At 44.8% G+C, this 12,582-nt stretch overlaps 1 protein-coding gene across 5 annotated transcripts in view; it reads right to left on the bottom strand.

The window, feature by feature from the left end:
* Positions 1 to 7,724, bottom strand: part of ZHX1 (zinc fingers and homeoboxes 1) — a 41,057-nt gene extending 33,333 nt beyond the window's left edge. For 4 of the 5 annotated variants that reach the window (XR_003793463.1, XR_003793464.1, XM_029222457.1 and 1 more), the window contains exon 1: positions 7,495 to 7,724. The gene's annotated coding sequence lies outside the window, so the exon portion shown is untranslated. The remainder of the gene's footprint in view (positions 1 to 7,494) is intronic. The other variant, XM_029222458.1, reaches the window with a different exon arrangement.
* Between the last annotated feature and the right edge of the window lie 4,858 nt (positions 7,725 to 12,582).

Genomic DNA, 12,582 nt, shown 5'->3' with positions numbered 1-12,582 from the left:
GTGGTATTCTACCCCTAAACATATAGTATATCTAATAGAATGACTGGTGGTTATTTCATTTTTGCAAGAAAGCTACTACTGAATGGTTTTTCAATCAGTGCATTGTGAAGCATTAGATGGTACAAAATCAAGCAAACTGAAAATTCTCTGAAAACTCAGATTTGTGTCTAAAAATGTTGTGGTATATTATTCACAGTTGTTAAACCAGTCAGAAAAATTAAGTAAAAACTATAATTGTTTGTCTTATTAAATAAAAGTAAATAATGCTTTTGAAGGGTTGAAGCATTTTTATTATTGTTCTTTAAGCAGTGAAACTCTGAAAACCATAGTGAATGAATATTAAGGAAGATGATTTCCCTCAGTACCTTATCCTTTGATTCCTGCTATTATTACATACAACTTTTATGAAGAAGTTTGTTAAAACTTGGCTGGGAACTTCCCTGGTGGTGCAGTGGTTAAGAATCCACCTGCCAATGTGGGGGACACGGGCTCGATACCTGGTCCAGCAGGATCCCACATGCTGTGGAGCAACTAAGCCCGTGCGCCACAACTACTGAGCCTGCACTCTAGAGCCCGCGAGCCACAACTACTGAGCCCACGTGCTGCAACTACCGAAACCCGCGCGCCTAGAGCCTGTGCTCCACAACAAGAGAAGCCACCGCAATGAGAAGCCCGTGCACCGCAACAAAGAGTAGCCCCAGCTTGCCGCAACTAGAGAAAGGCCGCACACAGCAACGAAGACCTAAGGCATCCAAAAGTTAAAAAAGAAAAAGAAAAAAAACTTGGCTGGGCTTGGACTCTACTTGGGAGTGGGGGTTGGTGAAAAAAGAACAATCTCACTGTATTACTATGATAAGATTATTTATATCAGAAGTTTGTGAGTTCTATGAAACACCCCTTAAAACGTGTCATATATTAGTGATTCATCTTGAAGCTAAGGTCAGAGAAACTATGTGCATGTTGGGATGGGTGTTGGGGTGCATGTTGATTAATGTCTACCTGCTAGAGCCAGCCTAGAATAGCATTGCTTATGAAGAGCCCACTTAAATCGAGAAATCATGTAAATATACCAGTCCTTTAGTAAAATACTTGTAGGGTAAGTTTAAGCTTAGGCTGAATAATTACACTATTTTCATGAAAAGCAAAAGAGCATTTTCTTGGTAGACCCAGTGGAGCATCCTGTTCTGTCTGCAGCCTGGGATTCTACAATTTCATTTCCTGGTATCTCCTTGTTTGGACACTCCTTAGCCATCCATCTACAAGATGTGGACTAGAAGAGAGGATAGGAAACAGCTGTCAAAGCGGGGAGGTTATTTTCCAAAATGAATTATTAATATTATAGGAAATTGGTAACCTATTTGAATCCATTCTTAAATCACACAGTAATTGCAAGATGTTTTCCTGAACCAGAGTCTCTGAGAAGAGCTGCCAAGACATGCAAAGGCACAAGGCAACTAGAGGAGCAACAAATGAGTTCCTCAGCATTTCTGGATGAAAAGCATACTTGCCTGATGTTAGTTCAGTTCCTGATACTGGGAGTACTTTAGGACACCTCTCAAATTCAAAGTATCATTTTAAAATTTAGGAATAGAGTGAACTTCGAAAATTAAATAAGTCATCTCAACCATATACATTATGTAATAAAACAGATCAGTTATTTTGGCAGTAGAGGACGGACTGGAAATAAAGATGAAGAATTTGGGTTTTGGAACCAGAGTGCATGGGTTCAAGTCCCAGCTCTGTCACTTACTAGCTGTGTGGTCCCGGATAAGCCACTTAGCCTGACTGTGCCATAGCCCCGTCATCTGTAAAATGGGGCTAATGATAGTACCTATTTAATAGGGTTGCTGTAAGTATTGAAAGAAATAACACATGTAAAGTGCTTGGACTATTTCCTGGCCCATGGTAAGTCCGCAATTAGATTTTTCTGACTCTTATTTAAGGTATTAACTAAGTTATACAACAAAGAAAGTCTTTGTTTAAATTTTGCTAAATGTTGAGAACTAGCATAGTGTTCTGGGTCAGTTATACTTCAAAAAACAAACAAACTCATAGAAAAAGAGATGAGATTTGTGGTTACTGAGGCAGGATACAGGACTGGGGGGAGGGGGGATTGGATGAAGGTGGTCAAAAGGTACAAACTTGCAGTTATAAGATAAATAAGTACTAAGGATGTACTGTACAGCACGATAAATATAATTAACACTGTTCTATGTTATATACGAAAGTTGTCAAAAGACTAAATCCTAGGAGTTCTTATCACACACACATACAATTTGCTAAATGTTGAAACATTATAAAGTATTTTAAAAGTCCACAAAACAATCCATTTTATTTTCCATTTCAGACCTCTGAGCATATTAAGCAATGATAGAATAGGCTGGCTTTAGCAGGTAGACATTAATCAATCATAATTTATACCCCCCACCCCAACATGCACATAGTTTCTCTGACCTTAGCTTCAAGATAAATCACTAATATATGACACGTTTTAAGGGGTGTTTCACAGAACTCACAAACTTCTGATATAAATCTTATCATAGTAATGCAGTGAGTGTTCTTTTTTTCCAACCCCCACTCCCAAGTAGAGTCCAAGCCCAGCCAAGTTTTTTTATTATTATTTTATTTATTTATTTATTTATTTATTTTGGCTGCATTGGGTCTTCGTTGCTGTGAGTGGGCTCTTCTCCAGTTGCGGAGAGCGGGGGCTACTCTTCGTTGCAGTGTGAGGGCTTCTCATTGCGGTGGCTTCTCTTGTTGTGAAGCACAGGCTCTAGGTCCGCGGGCTTCAGTAGTTGTGGCTCGCGGGCTTAGCTGCTCCACGGCATGTGGGATCTTCCCGGACCAGGGCTCGAACCAGTGTCCCCTGCATTGGCAGGCGGATTCTTAACCACTGCGCCACCAGAGAAGCCCCCAGACAAATTTTAACAAACTTCTTTTTCACAATATCGGAAGGTAAAAGGGAATAAACTTAGTAAAGAAGAAAAACATAATTATGAGTGAAGTGCTTAGAAATATCAGAATATTCCTATGTCCTCTCATTCCTCACAACAATCAAAAAAAGAGAAAGACCTTTAGGAAGGGGGAAAAAGGGAGTCAGAAGTCCTAAGGGAAATATTAAATCACTAAAATTTAATGACAAAGTTATTTTATTTTAAATGATAAATATGTATATGATATGTCTACCACTTTAATGGTTTAAATTTTTACATAAGCTTTGATAATATGATTTTTAAAAAATCTAAATTTAAAACTGAAAACAAAAATCCTGTATAAAAAGTGGTTTACTCAGTTTTTACTCCCTTGAAAAAACGTCACTCTTAAACTGCTCATATATACTTGTTTTCCGAAGTATATCATCATATTTGTTTAGACCAAAGGTACATAAGACCATCTTTATACCTTTCAAATACATTATGGGATACTGATTATATAAACTGAAAAGATTAAGTACCCTTTAAGACCAAAACCTGGCAACCTACATAAAAATTTACATAAATATTTACTTTAAAAATTTACTGTATAGGGCTTCACTGGTGGCGCAGTGGTTGAGAGTCCGCCTGCCGATGCAGGGGACACGGATTAGTGCCCCGGTCCGGGAATATGCCACATGCCGTGGAGCGGCTGGGCCCGTGAGCCATGGCCGCTGAGCCTGCGCGTCTGGAGCCTGTGCTCTGCAACGGGAGAGGCCACAGCAGTGAGAGGCCCGCGTACCAAAAAAAAAAATTAACTGTATAGGGCTTCACTGGTGGCGCAGTGGTTAAGAATCCGCCTGCCAATGCAGGGGACATGGGTTCGAGCCCTGGTCCGGGAAGATCCCACATGCTGCAGAGCAACTAAGCCCGTGTGCCACAACTACTGAGCCTGCGCTCTAGAGCCCACGAGCCACAACTACTGAAGCCCGTGTGCCACAACTACTAAAGCCTGCGCGCCTGGAGCCTGTGCTCCACAACAAGAGAAGCCACCGCAATGCGAAGCCCTCAGCAACTAGAGAAAGCCCGCACACAGCCATGGAAGACCCAACGCAGCCAAAAAATAAATAAATAAATAAAATCTATATTTAAAAAAATTAACTGTATAAAACACAGATCTCCAAAATGTAAATGCAAATGTATATCCTGATTAGTAATTTAATCAGCAGCTGAGTCATGCAAATCTGGTTACTCACGGACTACAACTATTAATATATCAGAGCAACAGTATACAATCATATTAGGGAAACACTGGCTATTATTCAAAGGCTTAGTGCCATAGTTTTTTTTCCCTTCAAATAAATGTAATTTAAATTACTTTTGAAATTACATAGGATGACTTAAGAGGATTTTAAGTTAGAAAAAACTTAGACATAAAAGTGAATGTGCTATACTGGCTATTACCACAAACAGTACAATAGATATTTCTGGACACCTCCCTGAATTGGCTGAATATGATATTAGATTAAAAACTAGCTTAGGCACTGAAATTTCAAAACTGTTAATATTCAAATAAATAGAGCCTTTTTTTTTTTTTTTTTATGCGGTACGCGGGCCTCTCACTGTTGTGGCCTCTCCCGTTGCGGAGCACAGGCTCCGGACGCGCAGGCTCAGCGGCCATGGCTCACGGGCCCAGCCGCTCCGCGGCATGTGGGATCTTCCCAGACCGGGGCACAAACCCGTGTCCCCTGCATCGGCAGGCGGACTCTCAACCACTGCGCCACCAGGGAAGCCCTAAATAGAGTCTTTTGAGCCCAAATCCACAATGCTGCAACGTACATAAAAAGGTTATTTCCTCAGCTACACTTGTAATCATTTTAGTAATTTTAAGAGTACTTCCATTTAAGTCCCAAATATCACATTTTTGTGCCTATTTACCATTACAAGAAGGAAAATGTATAGTATATCATAACATCACCTTTCAGTCTCAATGTGAAATATAATAACAAAAGGGAGAAAATCTCCAAAATGAGCCACTTCACCTATGCTATCAAGTTCATTAATAAAATAATTGTAAAACTTTTTTTCACATTTATTGAAAAAAAGAACTTATAACACAAGTATCATTAAAGGTGAAATAATTGCTGCATCATTCATGAACTGTCCTCCAATCCAGTGAAATAATCAGCTCACTATAAGGGAGAGACATCTACTAATGAGCGCTCACCAGCACAGGCACATTTATGTTTTCAGCCTTAGCATATTTTCAAACCATCTGGCAGCAATGCCTTTCTGGTTCACCCAGCCTAATCTGGTCAGAATTGAATATAAAACTAGACCTACGCACTTTGGGGAAACCAAAGAACAGCACACATGAATAACAATGTTCCAAGCATGCAGCTCTAAACTAGTTTATACTTGAAATGTGTTTTTAAAAACATTTCTATTGAAGACATTAAAGCTCTTTTAAAAAATACTAGAATGGTTCAAGAAATCTATATGAATCAGAGCTGTCATCAGTTACCCAAGTCTTACTTTAATTCTTTTTTTTTTCATTTTAATCCTGATCACTAAATAAAGCATTTGAAGAGATTCTTCTACAAAAAGAGTCCTTGATAAATGAAATGCTATCAATTCTATATTGAAAGGACCCAAGGTTTGACAACTTATTTTGCACAAAATTAGTCTGCTTAGCCCTAAAATGCTTAGAGTAAGAAGGGAGAAACTAAGAGGAAAAAATATTCATGAAAGCCCTTTTTCTTTTATATCCTGTTACAGCATTATTGTTTTTGGCAGCACTCACATTTCTTTTGCTTAAAATCAAGAGTCAGAATTGCTACTTAAGAAATTTTTTTTAAAAATCTATGAGATGTGCTAGGGTCAGTATCTTTGTTAACACCAAATCCTGTTCATCCTCACCACTGGCATAAAAACAAACGACTTTTTCAGGATGATTTTTCAGAAGCAAGGATAATTCACGTAGCACCATATAACACAAGTTAAAGCTTTCACACAAAGACTGAGAAACAGTGACCAATACCGACAAATCTTAAGGTGCACTCATGTACGTTATACACAAACATATACTCCAACCCAACAAATAGTCACTATTCCTGGGATATAGCTGCTTCTTCCTCCCTAACTGGGAACTACTCTATTTCCCAATCCTGTGATTTTCCCTTTTTTGCTATCCTCTCACTCTCCAAGAGAATTGCTTCTTCGTTTCAAGTTACATGCAATCCCAACCTAAACACATTACAAATTCTCTATCAGTTAGTTTTCCTGACATTTTTTTCTCCCCACAAAGATTAGCCTCTTCTCATGTTTTTCTTTAGAGCTGGGGTGAGATGACAGAAAAGCCCTGTGGAATTCCCGTTCTGCCCAATCTCTTCCCCATATGCCTCCTCTATCCATCCCCTCTCCCGCTTCCTAATTCTCCTACCCGAGTCTCTCACTGAAACCTACCAGAGAGCTGGATCCTGCACTAACATAAGCTAAGGATATCCAACGGAACCTTTTTCTTCTCTTTATTTTATTTCTTTCTTTCTTTCTTGTATGTTTTAAATCTTTTTTGTTTTCCTTCTTCTTCTCCAGGGTTTTGCTTTTCCCTTACTGTTACCCACAGAGAGGTGGGGAGGGACGTATTGAAACAAAGAATTTCAAGTCCTGTTTCCTAGAACTTTGGTGTAAATACGCAGGGAAAGAGCATCCGCCAGGGCTCTTCTTTGCTGCCATTAGAGCCCCTTCCTCTCACAGCTCCTTCCTAGCCCTTCATTCCCTGCAAAGACCGGGAGGTTGTTCCCTTCAGGCCCTAAGGCTTGGAGCGGTCCATGGTCAGCCTCCCTCTCTCCCTCCTGAAAGGGACGGATAACATTTCCATTCTCTCTAATCAACTTCTCCCTAAGTCCCAGGGCTCCCTCAAAAGCTAATATAGTTCTTAAGGACTCAGCTCTGAGTCTTGCCCCGAAATGGGTGCCCAGCCTTACCCGAAGTGAGGTACAGCCCTTCCCCGAAGGATCTCTCCGGGCTCCAACCCCAATACCAGTGCGCTCAGCTCCAGCAAGAGAATCTCTCCTGACTCTCAGGGAGACTAAGTCCCCACGAGGCCACACGCCCCTGCAGGGCAGGGCTCCCGACCTCCCCCAGGACCCTCAACATTGCTAGGGTGTTCCATCACTGCGGCGCCTGCCCCCCTTCTAGGGAGACCCAGTCCTCACTTCCTTCAACAATCCCAAGTTGCTCAGCCCTCTCGTAGGCAGGAGGGCTGAAATTTCCCCTTACAGAGCCCACCCCAGCTCCTTCCGCGGCCGCAGAGACCCCGAGAGCGCAAAGGAGGCTCAGGGTCTGTCCCCTGGCGGCGATCCCGGCCCAGGCAGGCCAGGTCCCTGCCCCTTGGACGCCCCGCGCCCATCCGCCCGGCCACCCGCCGCGCCGAGCGCGCTTAGCTCGCCGGGGTCTCTGCCCCGGGGCCGCCCTCCCCCGTCCGGCCCGCCGCGCCGGCCGCGGACTCTGCGCCGCCGGTCCCCACCCGTAGCCCCGGACACCCTGGGCCGCTGGTCGCGGAGCCCGCTCGCGCTGCTACCTGCAGGGGCCGCCGTGCCTCTCAGAGCCCCGCCGCCGCCATCTTGCATTTCAAACCGGCTGCACTCTTCAGGGAGTCAACTTTGACCTGTGAACCCTACACCCGGAACCGCTCGGCGGGTCGGCTCACGGCTTCGGAAGCTCTGCGAACTCCGCGGAGCGTAGGGAGTCGGGGGTGGGGGTGCGAGGCGAGGCGCGCGCCCCAGCAGCCGACCAGGGGCGGGAGCGGGGGGAGGGGAAGAGCCGGCCCAGCCGGCGCCCTCCCACGTGCGCGCGCGCGCGCGCGCCCTCCGCGCGCCCCCACCCCGCTCAGCGCCTGGCTCTCCACTCCCGGACCCTCCTGCTTCCCTGGGGTTCGACCCGGCCCTCTGCGGGCCTCTGCCTCACGGCGGGAGGTAGGGAACCGTCCCGCCCCTCTGTCAACAGAAGCCCAGCCCAGGTCTACGGAAGCCCCGCCTTATGTCAACAGAAGCCCCGCCTTCTCCAGGTCTCGAAGTGGCCCCGCCCCTTGCCGGTGATAGCTCCGCCCGCTACTGGCAGAAGCCTGGTCTTCACTCAGGTCAATCCAGAAGGCACCCGGCCCTCTGTTAGTTGTGGCCCTGCCCTTTGAGCGCTCCGCTTTTCTAATGTCATCGCCAGATCGTGAGAAACACCCCTTGTCATCATAAGCCCCATTTGGCGGCAGTACGATCCAAGCCCCGCCCCTCTAGGCGGGAGACCGCCCCCACTGTCAACAGAAGCCCCGCCTTCCTGAGACCCTTCTCGATTCTACCCCGAAGCCCCACCTCCTGTCAACTGCCGTCCCGCCTCCTCTCGCCTCCTACTCTACCAAAAGCAGCCGCTCCACTCGCCGACAGCAAAAGTTCGGTTCAACTTCACTTCGAACCGCGGTGCTAGACGGAGCCGCCCTCTGCTCCCCGAAAACCCTCCTTTTCCCCCTTACGAGTCACTCTTCTGGAGGGTTTTCTCTTCAAGCTGTGGTCTTCAAATCCAGATGACGTCAATGTGAACCAGCCCCGCAGAGGCCAGCGAAGGACCCAGGCTTTAGGGAAAATGGCCCCTTCCCACCTCTCTCCTTCCCTCTGCAGCCCCCACCCCCATCATTTTTAAAATGGAGAAAAGTACAGACCAAAGCAAAGAGAAACGTCTCACCCTTCAAGCTACTCTGCGTAGATTCACGGGCCAGGACGTGTGAGAACTCTCTGGTGCCCTGATGTTCATTCTCAGCCCCCATCCCAGTCATGGACCCTCTGTGCTTTGACAACAGCGCTCCACTGAGCCACTTGAATCCTAAAACATGCAGTTGCTTAAAGTGAAAGCCTGATGGTTGAAATCAATGTACACCAGCTTCCTTTTACTTGCATGTTTCGTCCTAGAATCCTAGAACGTGTGGAAGCAGAAGCAAGCAAAGCTTAATCTTGTAAGTATTCAATCCTGCCATACTCAACACCCTGTATATTACTCAACACAACAAAAATTTAACACCACTTTACTCTCCGGAATTAAATTTATTGATAATGTAAACTATCTGCAAGAAAACACTGTAATATTCTAATAATACAAAGGTGAAATAAGCAAAAGTAATGTCTTTAAAAATACTGTATTAATATTGGGCTTCCCTGGTGGCATAGTGGTTGAGAATCTGCCTACCAATGCAGGGGGACACGGGTTGGAGCCCTGGTCCGGGAAGATCCCACATGCCGCGGAGCAACTAAGTCCGTGCACCACAACTACTGAGCCTGCGCTCTAGAGCCCACGAGCCACAACTACTGAGCCCACGCACCACATCTACTGAAGCCCGCGCGCTCTAGAGCCCGTGCTTGGCAACAAGAGAAGCCCTCGCACCGCAACGAAGAGTAGCGCCCGCTCGCCGCAACTAGCGAAAGCCTGCAAGCAACAACGAAGACCCAACACAGCCAAAAATAATAAATAAATAAAAATAAATAAATTTATTAAAAAATACTATACTAATATCAATAAAAATAATAATGTGTTTTTCACTATGGAAAAACTGGCACCAATACGAGAACTACAGTACAAAAACTGCCCCAACAAAATTTCAATATGCCCCCTAGGGGCACTGCTGTGCCCACCGAGAACTGCTTAGGCTTTATCTCTAAGGAAAGGAAAGGCTTTAGATATGGAAATTTATTCTTTTGTTCATGCATTTAACAACTAGTTTTTTGAGCACCAGTGTATGCCAGGCACTGTGGAAGATGCAAAGCTGAGTCAGGCAATATTTCTGTCTTCAAGGAGATTACAGTCTAACAACCAAGCAAAATACATGAGCATAAAAACCTCAAGCAATGTGGGCAGTCAGAAAGATCAAGGAGAAATACATAGAGACCCCTTAAGGGTATGGACTAATGAATGTAATTCTCACCTCTCCCTTCCTCTCTCTCCTTCTCCCACCCTTTTTTCCTTTCTTCCTTTCCTCCAACCCATCCTCCCCTTCCCCCTCCCCCTCCCCCTCCTCTTATTTAGCATCAGTTTATAGTCATCTTCTTCTGTCTATAAGCTGTCTGCCTGGTTCACTGCCCAGTGCCAGCAGCCCAGAGTCCTCCCAATTTAGGGCCATGCCCAGAGGGCAGTTCTGTCCAGGAAAACAATTTCAACAGCTCAGTGCTGAGAACAGTGTCCTTAGCTGAATTGCTGCCAATTATTTGTATCCTTGTACAGAGCAAGACTGTTATCATCACCACTCAAAAAAACAAAAAAAATAAAAAAACCCAAAAACCCCCAAAGCAAAAAACTGGTTGCAGACCTAAGCAATATGAATATACGTTTAGCATAGCAGATTGTGCCAGCCCACATAAATCTGTTTAGAGATCATGTTCACAGAGTAACTTGTTTTTATTAAAATAAACTCATTTGTAAAAATTGTAAATATGACTGATTTCAACAGCTGTGTGGCTCCAGAAGTAAGTTTTTTACCCACGGATCGGCACAATTAGAAGAGTCTAGATTTCTTTATGCATATGTTTTGTGATTTGTCATACACAGTCTGGTGCGGCAAAACTTCAGTACTCTTAGAGATGAGAAGTTGTCCAGCAGGTTTTAAAAAGCACAGAATTTTTGCTATTCAGCGCCACTTCTACCTTTGGAACAGTGAAAAAAAATATTTGTAGGAAATGAAAAGCTCTGAACCAAAAGTTCTAAGCGCTGGTGTCATCTGAAGAGGAATAGACTTCCACCACTACTTTTTGAAGTTGTTTCCTTCTGTTATTATTTTTCCTTTTTCTACTTTTGGTGAAAATGTTTCTAAAAAACATGATACCATGAAACAGATCAGCCAAAAAGACATCAAACTGAGACACTTTTACCTAGAGCTAGGTGAACCTGAAAATTTAGCCCTAGTCAAATACTCCCACTGCTCTCTCTAATGGCTGCTTTCAAACGATTTTTTTTTTTTTTTTGGCTGCTTTGGGTCTTTGTTGCTGCGTGCGGGCTTTCTCTAGTTGCGCCGATCGGGGGGCTACTCTTCGTTGTGGTGCGCAGGCTTCTCATTGTGGTGGCTTCTCTTGTTGCGGAGCACGGGCTCTAGAGCACGCGGGCTTCAGTAGACGCGGTGCGTGGGCTCAGTAGTTGTGGGCTTAGTTGCTCCGCGGCATGTGGGATCTTCCCGGTTCAGGGATCGAACCTGTGTCCCCTGCATTGGCAGGTGGATTCTTACCTGCTGCGCCTCCAGGGAAGTCCCTCTAATGGCTACATTCAGAAGGTGAACAAAAACATTCCTGCCTAAAGCTAGTTCAGACTGCACAAACTTTCAAAGTCAATTTAAGGTCAAGTCATTTCCTATTCCTCTTAGTGCTTGTTTTGTGAAAATAATAATGTAATTGATAAGAACAGTAAAAATAAGTTAATTTTGTTAACAAGTTAGTATTTTGGTAAATGCCCTCCCCACTCTTCTCCTCCCCTATTTCTGTAACTAGCATAAGTCCATATATAAAGATTATAGATGCAAAACAAGAAAAACAGGAAAAACTGATTTCCCAGTATTTATTCAGAGAGTAATATGTTGATACACTTAAAAAAATCATGGTGTCGGGGCTTCCCTGGTGGCGCAGTGGTTGAGAGTCCGCCTGCCGATGCAGGAGACACGGGTTCATGCCCCGGTCCGGGAAGATCCCACATGCCGCAGAGTGGCTAGGCCCGTAAGCCATGGCCGCTGAGCCTGCGCATCCAGAGCCTGTGCTCCGCAACGGGAGAGGCCACAACAGTGAGAGGCCCGTGTACCGCAAAAAAAAAAAAAAAAAAATCATGGTGTCATCTGGGTTGGGTCATTCATTGGTGTGTCCTCTATTTCCACCAAAAAGTTAGTGGCTATGTCAACACTACTTCTGCAAAAAAGGTATTAGTTTTTGACCTAAAATCTGAGGACACAAACAACCCTAGGGGAACACCCAACTAGAAAGCAATACTAGAGTGAGAACATGCAATGCGTCTGTTTTTGTTTTTTTTTCCAATGTAACTTTTTAAAAAAAATAGATCTTTATTGGATTATAATTGCTTCATAATACTGTGTTAGTTACTGTTGTACAACAAAATGAATCAGCCATATGCATACATATGTCCCCTCCCTCTTGAGCCTTCCTCCCACCCTCCCTATCCCACCCCTCTAGGTCATGGCAAAGCACCGAGCTGATCTCGCTGTGCTGCTGCTTCCCACTAGCTATCTATTTTAATTCGGTAGTGTGTATATGTCGACGTCACTCTCACTTCACCCCAGCTTCCCCACCCCGCCCCTCCGTGTCCTCAAGTCCATTCTCTATGTCTACATCTTTATTCCTGCCCTGCCACTAGGTTCATCAGTACCGTTTTTTTTTTTTAGATTCCATATATATGTGTTCGCATTGCGTCCCCGTTTTTAAAGTCTTAGTAGAGGGGGCTTCCCTGGTGGCGCAGTGGTTGGGGGTCCACCTGCCGATGCGGGGGATGCGGGGTCGTGCCTCCACCGGGGAAGATCCCACATGCTGCAGAGCAGCTGGGCCCGTGAGCCGTGGCCGCTGGGCCTGCGCGTCCGGAGCCTGTGCTCCGCAACAGGAGAGGCCACAGCAGTGAGAGGCCCGCGTACCGCAAAAAAAAAAAA

This window comes from Monodon monoceros, unplaced genomic scaffold (genome assembly GCF_005190385.1).
Source record: "Monodon monoceros isolate NGI ecotype Baffin Bay Population unplaced genomic scaffold, NGI_Narwhal_1 Super_Scaffold_14, whole genome shotgun sequence".
NCBI lineage: Eukaryota > Metazoa > Chordata > Mammalia > Artiodactyla > Monodontidae > Monodon > Monodon monoceros.
Note: the sequence above shows the minus strand (reverse complement) of the source record. Positions and strands in the feature narration are given on the sequence as shown.